Source organism: Ctenocephalides felis, unplaced genomic scaffold (genome assembly GCF_003426905.1).
Source record: "Ctenocephalides felis isolate EL2017-DRISC unplaced genomic scaffold, ASM342690v1 CF-g0.4_SCAFFOLD_03572, whole genome shotgun sequence".
Lineage (NCBI taxonomy): Eukaryota > Metazoa > Arthropoda > Insecta > Siphonaptera > Pulicidae > Ctenocephalides > Ctenocephalides felis.
In genome coordinates, this window is record NW_020539726.1 from 29,038,961 (window position 1) to 29,055,667 (window position 16,707).

Genomic DNA, 16,707 nt, shown 5'->3' on the forward strand with positions numbered 1-16,707 from the left:
TCCTTTTTCCAAATATGGAAAGTAAAACACAAAATGATGCAGAAGATATTATTCTCCATTGTCAAAATGAGGAAAGTACAAAAATTATCGCCATATACACGCTTTAAATTGTTCAGGAATTCTTTAAATTCACGGTGGTTTAACCCTCGCGACTTTATAAAACACACTTATTTAATTATTTTAAATTTGGAAATGCGTTATGGATATGTTTTCGGATAAGTTCTCAATTTTTCTTGCAATATTGTTAACTGAATATTTATTTTATCAGGAAATGCTATTTCTGCGAACAATTTTTACCAGTATTTGACTGACAACACATCAGCCTTTACAGTCGTATTTGATAAAATATCTAGAAAAATAGTCTGTAGTTGAGAAACGCTTGGCGGGCCACAGAAAAACATCCGGCGGGTCGCACGCGACCCGCGGGCCGCGGTTTGCTCATCCTTGATTTAAACTATACAAAAATCATTTTCTCTGACCATTTATCTTATTACAGCACGATCAGCAAATCTACGACGACAGCAGTTCTTCAGCTAATTTTTGTGCATACCCCGATCACATGTTCTACGGTTACGAAACAGCAGATCCAACCCATTCTCATACCCATTTGCAACCAATTACCGAAAGGCCCTTTTCGGTGTCTAGTAACTCCTGCAGTAGTACAGAAAGTGAAGTCAACAATATGGTGATCTATGAAGCAGCCAGAGCAAACAACCATGTTTTACACGATTTCCAAAATTACCAGCATCTTCAACCTGTTGTTACGCAACACCAGCATCATCAGCCAGTTGTGGTAGGAGCAGGTGTTGTAAATAATACTTCACCTGGTCATGTTCCTTATAAAGGAGTTATAGTTGATGCTCAGCAGTACCATCAGTTAACTAATGAGTATGTTCGCTGATAGAAAAAAAGTTATGGGTGTAAATCCATGAAAGATTTAAAAAGTGGTGACAGAATACCAGGTGTTATGCAAACTTGGAGGCCAAATCTTGGATAAAATAGTTGGTAGTAATAAACTTTCTAGAAGCTATGTATTTGCTGCGCGATCAGGCGTTTTACATAGAAATTAACCTACAAAACGAACAAAGTTCAAACTTCAGAAAGTGCAACTTTCTGAGGTCTCTTTGATAAAACATATTTGAAGTTAAGAGGCACAACTAGTGTAACCGCCTAAAAAAAGGTGATATTTGGGAGTTTAATTAAAAAAAACTACTTTATCAATCATTTAAAAATTTTAGGAATATATTTATACATGCTTTAAGAATACATAGTCAAATTTTTGAAGAAAAAAATTAAATATTTTTTAAGTTATCGTCGATCTCCAACGGCGCGACAAAAAAGGCCCTTCACTGCTGCAGTGATTCCGGCCTTCTACGTGGATGAAATTTAAAAAAAAATCTCGTTAAACTAGATAATATTGTCTGTAAAATGAACTACGATAAAAAAAATCAAAAATTGACAAAATGACGGCGTTTTTTAAAAAGAAGTCGGATTTTACTCAAAATTTTGGTCGTTTTTGGACTGCCAAAATTCGATTTTGATCCGATCAAAAAATCGATAGTTCGATATATTATATATAAGATATCGATTTAATATTTTGGTATGTTATTTTTAAAGGTAAATTGAAAATTCGATTTTATGAAAATTTCCCACTAGTTGTGCCCCTTAAGTTTTATGTGTGAAACGCCTGATTGCACAGCAACCACAGCTTTTGGACAGTTGTTACTACCGATTCATACGAAGATAGACCCATAACATGACATTGGCTCCTTAGTAATACATATGACATCTGATTATTTCATAAGTCTACCTGCACTTTATGCAAAACCCAATGAAAATAATATTTGCATCGCCAAAATTATTATTCATTAAAAAATATGTGATTTATACCACAATTATATCGAAACTAATCAGATATAGTTTAGTGAGTTAAGTCGTTAAGTAGAATTTAATTTTTTTTTAACTAAATTATATATTTGTAAATTAAATATACTACCCAGTGATGCGTGCCAGTAATTAATATATTTTAAAATCTAAGTCGGCGAAAAAATTGTTACAAACGTTGTTTGAGTAATATAAATAACTGTTGTTTGAAATTCAAAGAAAGACTGAATATTTTATTTAGTTGATTTGGTTTAGGCATAAAAATATGCACGTAATTTAGATAATTTTTAATTAATTTAAACAAATTGTAAAAAATTAAAAATATTTCTTTGATTAGTACGGTATTAAGATGTACCTTCTAAAAATATAATCAAACATCACGTTGATTTGTAAAAGGTAAATTAATTAAAATATGAGACATGATACAATAAGTTCTTATAAAAACTCAACAGAACCAATGGTAATAATAATAATTGGAAAGATACCCTTTTATTTTAAGTAACTGTAGTATTAAATTCAAAAAATGATGAAATAATGATAATACTATATATAAAATAACCATTGATAGTAAAAGATGTTTGATTCAAGTACGTGACAATATCCTCTTATTTCCAAAGTATTTTGTGAAGATAAATAGCACAAATATTGTGAGTGTTCTACGTCATAAAATTTTACCAATTTATGGATTAATTACATTTATCTATAAGTGGATTTGTAAACAAAAATCGATTATGAATAGTTTTTATAAAAATATTTTAAGGTGTATTATAATATGTAACCAAAGTGTACAAAGATTACTATAAAATATGTACTATAATTATACAAAATGTACATAAAAGCTTTAGTCGTTAAGAAATATATTTTATATTATATTAATATATATGCATTAGATAACAAAATTGGATATTAATACTTAAATCTTGTAAATATTCTTTGTAAAAAATTAATTAGGACAATGTAAATCGTACAGCAATGTGACAAATTTCAACCTGTGAAATATATATTTTTTTCTCAAACATTGAATTATTTAATTGATTTATTCATTTGAATTTTTGTGAACTATAAATTCATAACTAGCAGTATATGGCATCGTGCCTTAAGGCAAATTACTGGAACTTCCCGTACCGTAATAAAATATTCCAGGAATATTAAATGTTTTCAAATATATTATAAATTATTTATACTTTATAGACGTAATATAAAAAATTATAAATTGGATGATGGCGTTTATATATGTTTGTATGAGAAGTAAATTAACAAAATTTGATAAATTGGATTTAAAATAAAGGACATTGTGTAATATTTATAAAAATTATATAAACTGAATTGCGAATTTAAAATTATTTATTTGAAGTATATAATTGATGTTTAGAACTTTAGCTGGAATAAGAATTAAAATCCAAATTATGTTCGATATTCAAAAAAATGGAAATTAATAAAAAATGGTCCTCTAAAAGCAATAGTTTAGTCAAAACAAGCGGAAAGCTGTTCAAATCATTCAAATCGGATGCTTAGTTCTCTCAAAAACTGCCGTTTTTAACATGTTTAGCTTCGTATCTCCAAAAAGGCTGGACCTGCCTTTGCTAAAAACTAATCAGCACATTTCCCTATCAATAGGAATCGATTGTTTTTTGAATTTTTCAAATAGGTGCATCCATATGCCCGAAATCGTGGACGAAAAATTGTCTCCACACATGCATACACACACACACACATACACGCACACACATCCATTTTTTCTGAGGTATGCCAAAATATTCAGAAACCTCTAAAACGTGAAGATATTTTTTGTTATATATGTTGGAAAGTAATCAGAACGCTGACTTCCTAAACGTCGTGATTTTTTATAGGTGGCAACCCAAAAGATTGTCGTATATTTATGTAATAACTTTATTATTACAATTTCTGTAATATTGATGATTTTTTTATGAATGCAGCAATGCTAAAAGACTATTTTCTCTATTGAAATTATTTCTTTTTAGTGAAAACCGATGTCAATACTGCTTGACATCAGACTGCCCGAGGACTTCTGGTTGGAAGTCCATAGATCTAACACCTAGGCCACGAGGAAGCTCGCAAGAACTTAATACAAGTGATGTACATCTTATTCACAATTACGATCGCAGACCGGTTTGAAAATGAATTCGTTACATAATGCGGGCACAATATTATGTAATCTCATACATCCTGTGTATCCTATTATAATTCGATTTGAAATCGACAATAAAATACGACTATCTGTACTATCTACCAGAAATATACAATATCATTTCCTATAAAAAAACAACAAAGCAAATGGGAATTAACAAACCTTTAGTATATTTTAAAATTAATTCTAATCGCTTTTTTTCATTTAAATAAAGTTTTCTTATAATATTTTTGTTTCTAACACGCATTATGTATATACATACTAAGGTGCAAGTTGTGATAATATTTGATGATGACACATACGCGTAATCTAACAAGTGAGTTATCACAATTAATCTATGGACAATATTGAATTAATGGGAGAGCTAGTGTTAGCATTGAAAATATTAAAATGTGTCCAAATTTCTAGACTAGGTGTTAAAACATCTCTGACAGAGCAACTTAAAAATTTAATCATAAGAACTTGAATTAATTTAGATTGACCTTCAAATTTGTTGATTTGAACTGATGTAATTATAATTGTCTTTTATATTGATACATATAAATTTGTTGTTATATTTGTTATATGTTAGATATTTAGCTGATTTTAAAAATTCTTTTAAATGTAGTTATATGAAGACCTACAAAAGAAAATTAAAAATAGTCGCACACTAGTTATAACTAGCACGACGATAGAATCTTTGACCCATAAAAATTATTTCGGTGCATACTATAATTAACTTATTGTTCCTTTTATTATAGGTAATTTTTAGCCCAATATCTTATAGAATTTTATCTATATTTCAGTGCTATATGTCAGCAATAGAAACAAATTTAAGTTGACTCTGTCTAAATCTATATATGCGACTTGTAATATGCAAAATAACAAATATTTTCTAAACATATTTTAAAAATTTGATGGATCTTTTATGTTATTATTTGAACTTCATTCAGAACTATTCTCAGAAATCTATAAGCTGATGTGATATATTCTCTACTACATAACATTATTAGGAGACAAAAGGTTGTCGTACTTCTGATTGATAAATTTATACTGATGCATTTTTATCGTCCACGTTTTCGGACGTACGGATCAACCGATTTGAATGGTTCAAAAAACATTCGATTCATATTCATAGGGAGATGTGCTGATTAGTTTTTGGCAAAGGCAGGTCCAGCAGTTACGGAGATAAACAGTAAAGAGTGCAGAAAATAAAAATCGAGTTTTTGAGAGAACGGAGAATCCGATTGGAATGATCTAAAAAACATTAAATTAGTAATGATTGGGAGAAGTGTTAATCAGTTTTTGAGAGAACTAAGCGTCCGATTTAAATAATTCAAAGAACTTTCTGCTTGTCTTAACAAAATAATTGATTTTAGAAAAAAAAATTTTGTTTCAACTTTTCTTCTCAATTTTTTTTGTTTATCGAAAATAACTCAGATTTTATTTTAATTCTGACTATAGTTCTTATATACTTCAAACAAATAATTTCAGCTTTGCAATTCAGTTTATATAATTCTTATAAATATTAGACAATGTTGCAATATTTATAATAATCTATTTGAAAACTTTCAGTATTCCTCCAACATTTCGTTACGGTACGGGAAGTTCCAGCAATTTGCCTTAAGGCACAATGCCATACACCCCACTAGTTATAATTTTGAAGTTAAACTTTTGCATCGATGCACAACATACATTTTAGTTTCTAGGAAATTTTTGAAGTAGCGATTGATTTGATATAAAATTTAATAACTTGTATTAATATATTATAATTAACTTCCCGTAGGGCAAGTTATAGTAATCGCAAAAAAATCTAAAATAAAAAAATTTATATATCTTTACGTTTCAAAGGTTTCTGAACATTTTGGCATATTTCAGAAAAAATGGATGTATGTGTGTGTGTGTGTGCAGATACAAATTTTCGTCGACATTTTACTTGTATTGACAAGATGAAGAACTGATTAAATTTTTGGGAAGGCAGGTCCAGCGACTATGGACTCTTAATAAAAAATAAGTTAAAAAATGTAATTTGGCGGTCAAAAATGTTTATTGGACATATGTACATCAAATTATCAGATATTTTACAGAGATTTTCATAATGTGTACACATTTTGTGTAATTTTATTTGGGTTCCGTACCAAGATTTTTAATTACAGTACGGGAAGTTCTAGCAATTTGCTTGAAGGCACGATGCCATGCACCCGACTAGTTATTATTTTGAATAAAATAATATATAAATAAAAAAATCATTAGCTCTCTGTTTAAATGTACTCACAAAGTCCGGCGTACAGTTGGGTCATTGTAAAAAGCCTGCGTTCAAATCAGTACTACTCCTAAACTCATGCTGTGATATCTAAACTAACACTAATTGATGACTGATTTTTTTACTATTATTAATATATAATATATTAAATAAAATTAAAATAAGTTATATTAGAAATTAAATTAATTTTATTAGTGAAAAATGGGTCTGTTCGACATAGACCTCGGTGAACTGTATCACAAAATTTTACGGAAACATTTTAATGTGACTAGTTTGCAATGTGAAATGATACTGACCACAACATTGTTGTTAGTACTTGCATGTTCCTTTTTTATGTTCCCTGCACTGTTTGTTAGTTCTGTTGTATTTTTGGCAGTTGTTGGACAACAGCTAGGAGTAAGAAGGTTGTATGTGAGCCTTTTGCTGCAACTATTTGAGGTAAGATAAACCATATATCTATTTGGCCATGGAACAAATATTCTAAAATGAATAAAATATAGTATAAATATACAATATGAACCTTATAACCAAATCATCCACTGCTGCGCACGCACATGTTGCGTGAGATCGTTTTCTCCTTTCTTGCAAATTAAAATTTTAAACTGTAATTATTTCACACAGAAATAGTCCTATTTAATAATAACATTTTTGATTATAACCTTTTAAGTTTTGGTACAGTTGTCATCGATCAGTGTTCAAAGAAAATATCGCTTTCATAATCTTTCAAAAAGTATTTCAGTTCTAATTTTATTTTTCAAATGTTATTAAAGATTCATTTCAAATTCAAATGTTATTAAAGATTCGATTCAGATCAATATTAAGAAAAAATAGATTTTTTTCCTTGTGAAGATATTTTTGTAAATCGTTTGCAGCATTCTAACCCTTTCCACTCGGATGCCATCCAAAATTCATATATATCTCGGAATTTGCGAGTGGAAAGGGTGAATATTAAATTCAGAGTGATACTGTTGTCTTCAGAAAACTATCACTTTCTTACAATATTTTTAATGCAAATATTTTAATAATCAACTATATATTTTGAAATTTTAATAAACAACTTTTGGTAACATTTTGGTATTAAATAAATCTTCAACTGGCTGGAACTTCCCGTACCATGATTAAAAATCTTAGTACGGAACCTAAGAAAAATTACACAAAATGTGTACACATTATGAAAATCTCTATAAAATATCTGATAATTTGATATGCATAAATCCAATAAACATTTTTGACTGCCAAATGACATTTTTTTAACTTATTCTTGTTGAGAGTCCATAACCGCTGGACCTGCCTTCTCAAAAATTTAATCAGTTCTTGATCTTGTCAATACTTAATCTTGTAAAATGTTTTTTGAATGATTAAAATCGGACGCCCCGTTCTATTAAAAAAACAAAGGCAATTAGTGCAAATTTGATTTTTGTTATGATACAATATAAAAATTAAACTTTATATCGCATAAATTGTTGACAATTGATAAAGTTATGATTAAAACTCAACATGATACTTTTGAACTAACGTTTTCAATATCAAAATTAATTCAATTCATTTAACATTATCACAACAAGGTCAAGAGTAATTGTTTCTCTTTTATATAAACGCGTATCTATTATATCGAATAATCATATATTACAAAATGATATGAAAATATCTTAAGTAATAATTATTTTGCAAAATAACTAATATATATATGTATATATAAACATTTTTTTTTGTTTTTTTTTAACCAGACCTCAATACTCCCAAGAACCCCTAACTAAATTTTCCAAATATTAGTCGGTTATTACATGGCTTTTTGTAAGGCAACCTAATTGGACTATTCAAAAATAAAAATAACTGGTAGGGCATGGCATCATGCCTTAAGGCTAATTGCCGGAACTTCCTTTGCTGCCTTTGCCAAAAACTAATCAGCACGTCTCCCCATCAATAGGAATCGAATGTTTTGTGGATCATTCAAATCGGTTGATCCGTGTTCTCGAAATCGTCGACAAAAATTGTATCCGCACATCCGCACCTCACACACACACACATACACGCATACATCCATTTAGTATAAGCATGCCAAAATGTTTATAAAAATCTTTGAAACGTAAAGATATATAAAAAATTTCGTTTTCAATTTTTTTGCGATCACTATAACTTATCCTAGCAAGACAAACGGAGGGAATTTAAACATCAAACGATCCATTGTTAATAAAACCATTAGTATTTAAATATTGATAACTCAAAATAGGTGTGAGAAAATTTTCCAAATATTATTTCCGCCTCATTATTAAACAAATCTTTAATCGATAGTCATATCTTTAGTAATGTTGATTCATAACACCGGTAAAGTTTTGATTTATTGAATTCTATGAATTGTCACGTTTATATATCCGCGCACGAATGGTATTGGCAACTTAATAAATGCCTTTGTTTCTTGAATGATTGGTGTTAAGGCCTTTGACCTTTTTGTTATTATAGTTAAAAAAAATATTAATTTTAGTATTTTGGGCACCTTATTTAAGCAGATATATTATTTATTATCTAACATTCTATCACAGAGTTAAAGTGCAGGTACGACATAAGTAAACTTGTACGAACTGCAATCGTTTTTTGTAAACAACTCATCAACAGGTTCTATTGCATGACTTGCATATATATAATTGAATTAATAATAACTAACGCAATTTGCAAAATCATTTACATCATTTTGTAGAGTGTTTTTTCATCTTTTACAACTTTTTCAAGTTCAATAATATTTCATGATAATATGAAATTGCATACGTTACATATACTATTGCTAATACTCAATAAAAAAATTGCGCAGACTTTTTATTAGACTATTAGTTGAAAGAAATCTTCATAAAAGACTTAATCCTTTCCACTCGCTAATTGCGGAATTACTACGTATTTTGCCGCCGGAGCGCCGGCATCCGAGTGGAAAGGGTTAAAATGCTTAGTGAAATCAAGAGCGTATTGCAAGATCTTCAATATTTTTAATTTTTTTAATAATTTTTAGTTTTCTAAGCATAAGAATGATTTAGCAATAATTATTATTTGTTAGGAAGTAATTATACAGAATCAAATAATCATCAACTTCTAATGTTTATGTAAGATGTTACTGAAAAAAAACGGCACAAAAAAGTTAATAATTAATAAGAAGTGTTAATAATCCGAATTATTCGTTAAATACACTGATAACATATTTTAAAGCTTGCAAATGATTGAAATCTATTTTATAATCGAAATTAAGTAATCTTAAAAATTACTATTTAGCTAAAAAGCGATCGTTACAAAATGATATCGAACATTTATAAATAAAATATTTCAAAATAATTTGATTAGAGAAGTCGCGTGGCAGTATATGATTTATATTTTAAACGACATTTCTTATCATTTTGTTATGTAAATTAAGATATTTTAAGGTCGTTAGCACTCCAATTATTTACAGAAATCAATATCAATAATTATCCTATAGAAATTAGCATTAATAAGCAAAATGTTGCACAAACGTAATTTTATTGGTTTATATTTATATTTGCAATTGAGATTCTGGAGATTTTGTAAGAATAAAATAATGTAATAATATTACATTTTTTTTAAATTTTTAGTAATAATTAATTCAGTATGAAGTATATAATAATAAAAAGAATTATATATTTTTTCTTATATGCTTAAGTATTTAAACGTGTTTTGATTCTCATTGTATAATCAATTAAAAATTATTATCTAATAAATGATTGAAGTTGATAAGCATAAGTTCAACTATATATAAAAAAATATTCTACTAAAAAAATTATTTTAATCAACACAAGCTTATAGAAATGTTCTTTCTGATTGCTATTTAATTATTGTAAAAAAAAATATTTATTTTCAGTAAAAATTATGCTAATCAATTTCTATCTACTTGTGATCGCTATCTTGTAAACAAATTTACAAAGAAACATTTTCTATTAAAGTTTTATTTCCTACCCCTTACTTTTTATTAAAAATTCAATTGATTTTAAAATTATCGATAAAAAATTGCATTGTTTAAATTTAAAATGTCTAATTAATAATCTGATTTTTAACTTTAAAGTCTTAATTTGGAATTAATAAGAATTTTTTTCTAAATTGCATTAAAATCTAGGGCAAATTTTTTAAACAACTTTGGGCTTAGTAATAATTACTGAAAATTTAACTCATAGATTCGAAAATAACAATATAAAATGCGTTAATATAAAAAAGTAAGTACATTAATTCATAGGGTCATCAACACCATTTTATGATCTAATTATCACTTTTGAGATGTATATGACTTTATTTTGTTATCAAACAACGTGGAATCATTTTATAGATTATATTAATAAAAATCGATTCAAAGTACACGTTGATTGTTGAACACTATACAATATCGACTTTGAACCTTTGAAAAAATTGAATCGTCATTTTATCTTTAAATAACTCTAACAAACTTAAAAAAAATTTCGAGCATATATGTAACTCATAGGTCTAAAGTTAAATTTAAGAGAAATCCAATAAGATTCTAACTAGATCCAATTAGAAGGGTATTAATACAGTTAATAATATAAATGATAAAAAGTCATTTTTTTAAGTATTATTTGCAGATGTATAACGGAAAAAAATATTAAATTTCGTAAATTTGGTTAGAGCATTGTGGGCACTCGTCAAAATTAAAATTAATTAATTAATAAAACGTGTCCTTGGCTCTTAATTAAATTTGGTCAAAAAAGTTGTACTAAAATATAAAAAGTGATCGCGCAGTACTATATTGAGAAATTTATTATTAGTACACTGATTGCAAAAATATTTACATAGCAACTAATTCCGCAACAAAAAAATCTTGATAATATTTTTTTAAGATTAAACTGCGTTGTAAATGACATTTGCGATATGCTTGATAATATATAAAATAAAATTAATTTGATGATTAAAATTTATTTTTAATAATTCGTGATGATTTTATCAGAACAAAATTATTTAGAATGCTGATATCAACTATAATTAGTATTATTGGTGAATTACTAGCGAAATTTTTATTCCCATTAAAGTAGCCAGGTTGTCATTTTAATTTTATTTAATTAATTTAACTAGACCGATTTCAAAAATTAAAAACAATTCGATGTATCTGGATAAAGACTATCATTTCTAAATTTTGTGTGCTGATCGGCTGAGCCGTTTCTTTCTAATTTGCAAAAAAGTGTAATCTTTTCATCAGTTCTTGCTCACAATACTGAATTGATTTAAAAAAAATCAAAAACGATTCAAGAGATATTGGTTGGGAATGATACTGATTATTTTTTCATGATAGATATCATGGTCTTATAGAACATACTGAACTAGCTGTAAGTGGAATTCTGTCTTAAGGCAATTAGGGCATCGTGCCTTAAGGCAAATTGCTGGAACTTCCCGTACCAAAAATTATTATTTTTTTTTAAAACGATTAACATTTTTGAAAAAAAATTACTTTGAAAAAATAAGATTTTTGAGAAACTATAAATTGGACAAAAAATTAGTTTTTTTTGAAAAAAAAAAAAAAATTTTTTTAAATTTTTTTTTAAAAAAAATTTTTTTTTTTGAAAAAAAATTTTTTTTTCTTTATTTTGACATATTGTGGAAGATCTGAACTTTTTTTTCAAAGCAATCGTACTGCTTTAACTACATAGGCCGCGTCGCTGTCTAGCGCATAAGCATTGGTACGGAATCCATAAAAATGTAAAAAATAATTATACTTATTGTTAAAATCTTCATAAAATATCTGATAATTTGATGTGCATATGTCTAATGATCATTTTTGACCGCCAAATGGCTCATTTTTTTACTTTTTCCTCTATATCTCCGAAACCGCTGGACCTACCTTCATGAAAGTTGTATCGATTCTTCATCTTGTCAATACAAATAAAATGTTTTTTGAATTATTAAAATCGGACGCTCCGTTCTCTTAAAAACTGAGTTACCGTTTTCGGAACTTTTTGCCCCGTATCTTCGGAACGGCTTGACCTGCCTTTGCCAAAAACTAATCAGCACGTCTCCTTATCAATGCGGATCGAATGTTCTTTGAATTATTCAAATCGGTTGATCCGTGTTGCCGAAATCGTCGACGAAAATTTGTATCCGCACATACATACACACACGTACATACATACACACACACACACACATACACACACACACACACATACATCCATTTTTTCTAAGGTATGCCAAAATGTTCAGAAACCTCTGAAACGTAAAAATATATAAAAATTTTCATTTTCGATTTTTTTGCGATTACTATAACTTGCCCTACGGGAAGTTAATAATTTTAATTTTAATGTTAATTTTAGGTTTAATAAAAATTAAATTATGTATAATACTTCATTTGCTGTATAGTGCCAGATAAATATGATTTACATATTTATGCGAATTATATGTAAAAATAAAAAAAATACATTTAAGGGCAATTACATAATTTAGGGCAAAATTTTGCCCTTTAATTAATAACACATTTTGAACCTTTAATTAATAACACGTTATTAACGCAGTAAAACTCAGAGAAAAAAGTCGAACTAATAAAAAGCCAATGAATTTGTAACGAATTGAGAATGCTATTCCCAAACTTATTTTATACCTTTTCGGTATAAAATATATATGGATAATACAACTTGCCACAAGGCAAAATGCCTTTTATGACTAGTTTTTTTTTTAAATATAATATTAATAATATTATATTTTAAAAAAAATAGTCTTAAATGGCATTTTGCCTTGCGGCAAGTTGTATGAATTTCCCAATAACTGTAAATAATCGATTTAATCAATATTTTTTTGATATCTATATGATCTACCTGTCTATTTGTCTACCTGTCCACCTGTCTCTTAACTACATTTATTCCGTCTACCTGTTTACGTACCAGTGTACTTGTCTACCGGACCACCTATTTATTTGCCTACCTGTTTCCTTACCTACCTACTTACTTTTTTACCTGTTTACCTGCATACCTGTTTACCTGCATACCTGTTTACCTGCATACCTGTCTACATGTTTACCTATCTACCCGTCAACTTATTCACCTGTTTTTCTGTCTACTACCTGTTTACCTTGTGACCTGTCGGGAAGTTGAACCCTTTTATTTTTATTAGAGAGTTTAAAAAAAATCTTGTATATCAATTAATGATTTTCAATGTTGTATTTTTTGCTAAATTGTTCGATTACTTGTTTCAAATCTAATAATATTTATTTCTTAATTTTTTATTTGAATTACAATAGTCAGTATCGTAAAGACATTTAATAATGAATTTGTTTTGTTTTTAACAAATGGCTATTTACAAAGCCATGTTTATACTAAATCAAGTCGTTTAATATATTTGAATAATATTTTTTACTTTCTATCATCTTGCAGCAACGACTGCGAAAAGCGATTTTGCAATTTACATGTACTTCAATTTGATTAGTAATTTCAAGTGAAAATCCTTTATCATACTGCTTGATATCAAGCTGAACGAAATGCGATCGTACACAAAACTACTGGTTGTTAATGCACGCTCAAGCCTTTTCATTACTACTCCTCATTGCAATGGACATGAATAGCACCAATCCTCAGTTTTGACATCCATAATATATGGATTTTAATCCATTATTGTGAATAAAAATATATTAATTTTTTTTCCTTTCAGTTTGGTCGAGTTAACATCGAAAGTTCTGAACGGAGTAAACATTATGCGTCATATTATGAAGTCGAAGAAAACGAATCGACTTCGGAAACAGTAGATTCAACTACTACGACTTCAACTGAAACACGTAAAGATGAAATTAATGATGATGCCAAGTCTCCTAAAGCTGATTTTATAAATGGATTTAACAACAATGGTATGAACGTCATCAAACGAGACACAGTATTGCTTCCGGCCAGAATCAAAAGACAAGCCAGTCGTCATCTACCAGGAGATGATGTAAGTGGTTAATTGGAAATTAAATAAGTTGGTGAAATTGTCAACTTGGTTATATTGCTATTTATTGATTTTATTGATCGTGAGCATGAAGTGCTCGAATCAGTATCACTTATAACATATGTCGCGGTCCACGACTTTTTACTTAAAGTTATCCTTCTATCTCTTAATTTTTAGCTCACAGGGTTGATAGGGTTTTCAAAAGAAAAACAAAGTACGTCTGGACAAATAACCTTCGCTTCCAATTGAATATTATTCCTAATATAGTAAAAATCTTTTGACAATCTGATATTGTTTCTGAAAATATTTTAGAACTAGTTGCAAGTAGCATTTTGCCTTTAGGCAAGTTCAGCATTCTGATTAGAATCTCTTAAGCGCCCGGAGCTATTCCAAACTTTGATGATTTTTTATAATTCCTACTTCTATCGTAGGCCTATAATATTTTAGTTTGTTATTTCAGACTACGAATTCTATCGTCATACAAAGTTTTATCAAAAAGATTTAGATCTTACCAAAAACTAATGAGCACGATTCGCGACCAATATTTTTCGAACAGTTTTGGAATTTTTAAAATCTATACAGGATTGTGCTAATTAAAGAAACGGCTTGGCCAATCGTCGCGCAAAACTGATAAACGTGAGTCCTTATCGAATTACATCGAATTTTTTTCGGCTGTTTTTTGAGAAACGTCCCCGAAAGGTTAATAATAGGCTCACCCACACATATACCTTTTCCAAATTCGATTTAGAATTATCAACGTCGAGAAAACATAAAATTAGCAAATCTGATTTTCTGACAAACACAAATTTCTCCTTCGGGATATGTCTGGACTAATTATCTTCCATCCTAATTGATGTTATTCCTGCTATGGCAAAAATTAGTGTACCAATCTTTTATTGTTTTTGAAAATATTTTGTAATAATGTATTCTATATTTCAGGACTTTTATCAATGAATCAGGAATCGAAAGATGTTTGAACTATTTGAAATCAGGGATGGAAAGTATTATCGAAGATGAAGTGACATCAAGATTTGAAGCAGAAGAACTTAAAAATTGGAATTTTCTTACGCGTACTAATCGTCGCTACGAATTCATCAGCTGGAAATTAACTATTCTTTGGATAATAGGATGTATAGTTAGATATCTAATTTTGTTTCCATTGAGAATGATCATTTTCTTAACCGGGGTAAATAGTTAATGATATTTTATTCTTATGTAAAAAAATCTAAATAAGTAAACTTTAATATAAAAATGGGTCCATTAAAGGTCCTTTTCACAAGTTTGTAATCCCGTAATTGTATTGGACCATTTCATTTTTCATTCGACTTTTCATTTATTTATTTTTCAGGTACTTTGGACAGTAGTCGCGTTCATGCTGATCAGTTGTTTGCCAAATGGAAGTTTCAAACGTTGGCTGAACGATTTGGCATTCAAAACTACTTTCAGAATATTTGCCAGAGCTTTGTCATCGGTATTGACTTTTCACAATATTGAATATAGACCGAAACGAGGAGGATTTTGTGTGGCTAACCACACAACACCTATAGATGTAGTGATGCTCTCAACTGAAACTTGCTTTTCCTTGGTAAGATACGTTCCTTTTTGTGCAAACACAAAGTTACCACTAACAATTATTACTTAATTATTAGAAATATTTTCCATTTACAGATAGGGCAAAAACATGGTGGTTTTTTCGGACTGATACAGCAATCTTTAGCTGCTGCTTCGCCTCACATATGGTTTGAAAGAGCGGAGCAAAAAGATAGAAACGCAGTAGCTTCAAGGTAAAAAAAATATTATTATATAAAAAATATAATCCTCCCAAACAATAAGTTGATTTAAGGGGGTATTCTACTGTAGAAGCATGAATTTTGCCCGGTTTTTGAAGCGCTGTATGAAGGAAACAAATAATATTTTTACTATCGATTTTTTTATCATTTGTTTATTGATATTTTATTATTACATAAAAAAAATTATTAAAGAAAAAAAATTAGAATTCACAAAGTTATGAGCAGTCAAAGTGGGAGCTCAAAAAAAAGAGGGTGTCCTGGCGTGCATGATTCCAACCCTCCTGGTGATCCGAAACATAAAAAAAAGATGGATTCTTAATTATTATAGATGTCGCTATCGTATGAACCTTGGACAAGTCAAAAAAAAGTTTTTTTGTTTGAATGGCGGTAGTTTGAAAAAAAAAATTTTTTTTTCATGTTTTTTTTAACAATTCCGATTTTTTAAAAATACTAAATGAGAAAATATAGTTTTTGGAGAGGCCCATGCGATAAAGCAATGTATAGAGAAAATCCTCTCCAAATTTGAAGTAAATCGGTTCATTAGAACGCGAGATATCCTTACCGCCAGCTCGAAAAAAGTAGTTCCGAGAAAACGCGTTCAAAGTTTTGAGACTCGGTCTGACCCGAACCGAGGCCACATCACTAAAACGGATATAACTCAGGAAATAATAGTAATTTTGAAAAATCCTTTAATGACATATTTTTGAATAACTAAACTTTGAAAATATGAAAAAAAA

At 28.8% G+C, this 16,707-nt stretch overlaps 1 pseudogene; it reads left to right on the forward strand.

The window, feature by feature from the left end:
• Positions 1-6,551: 6,551 nt before the first annotated feature.
• On the forward strand, positions 6,552-16,022 carry LOC113388342 (annotated as a pseudogene).
• The last annotated feature ends 685 nt before the right edge of the window (positions 16,023-16,707 follow it).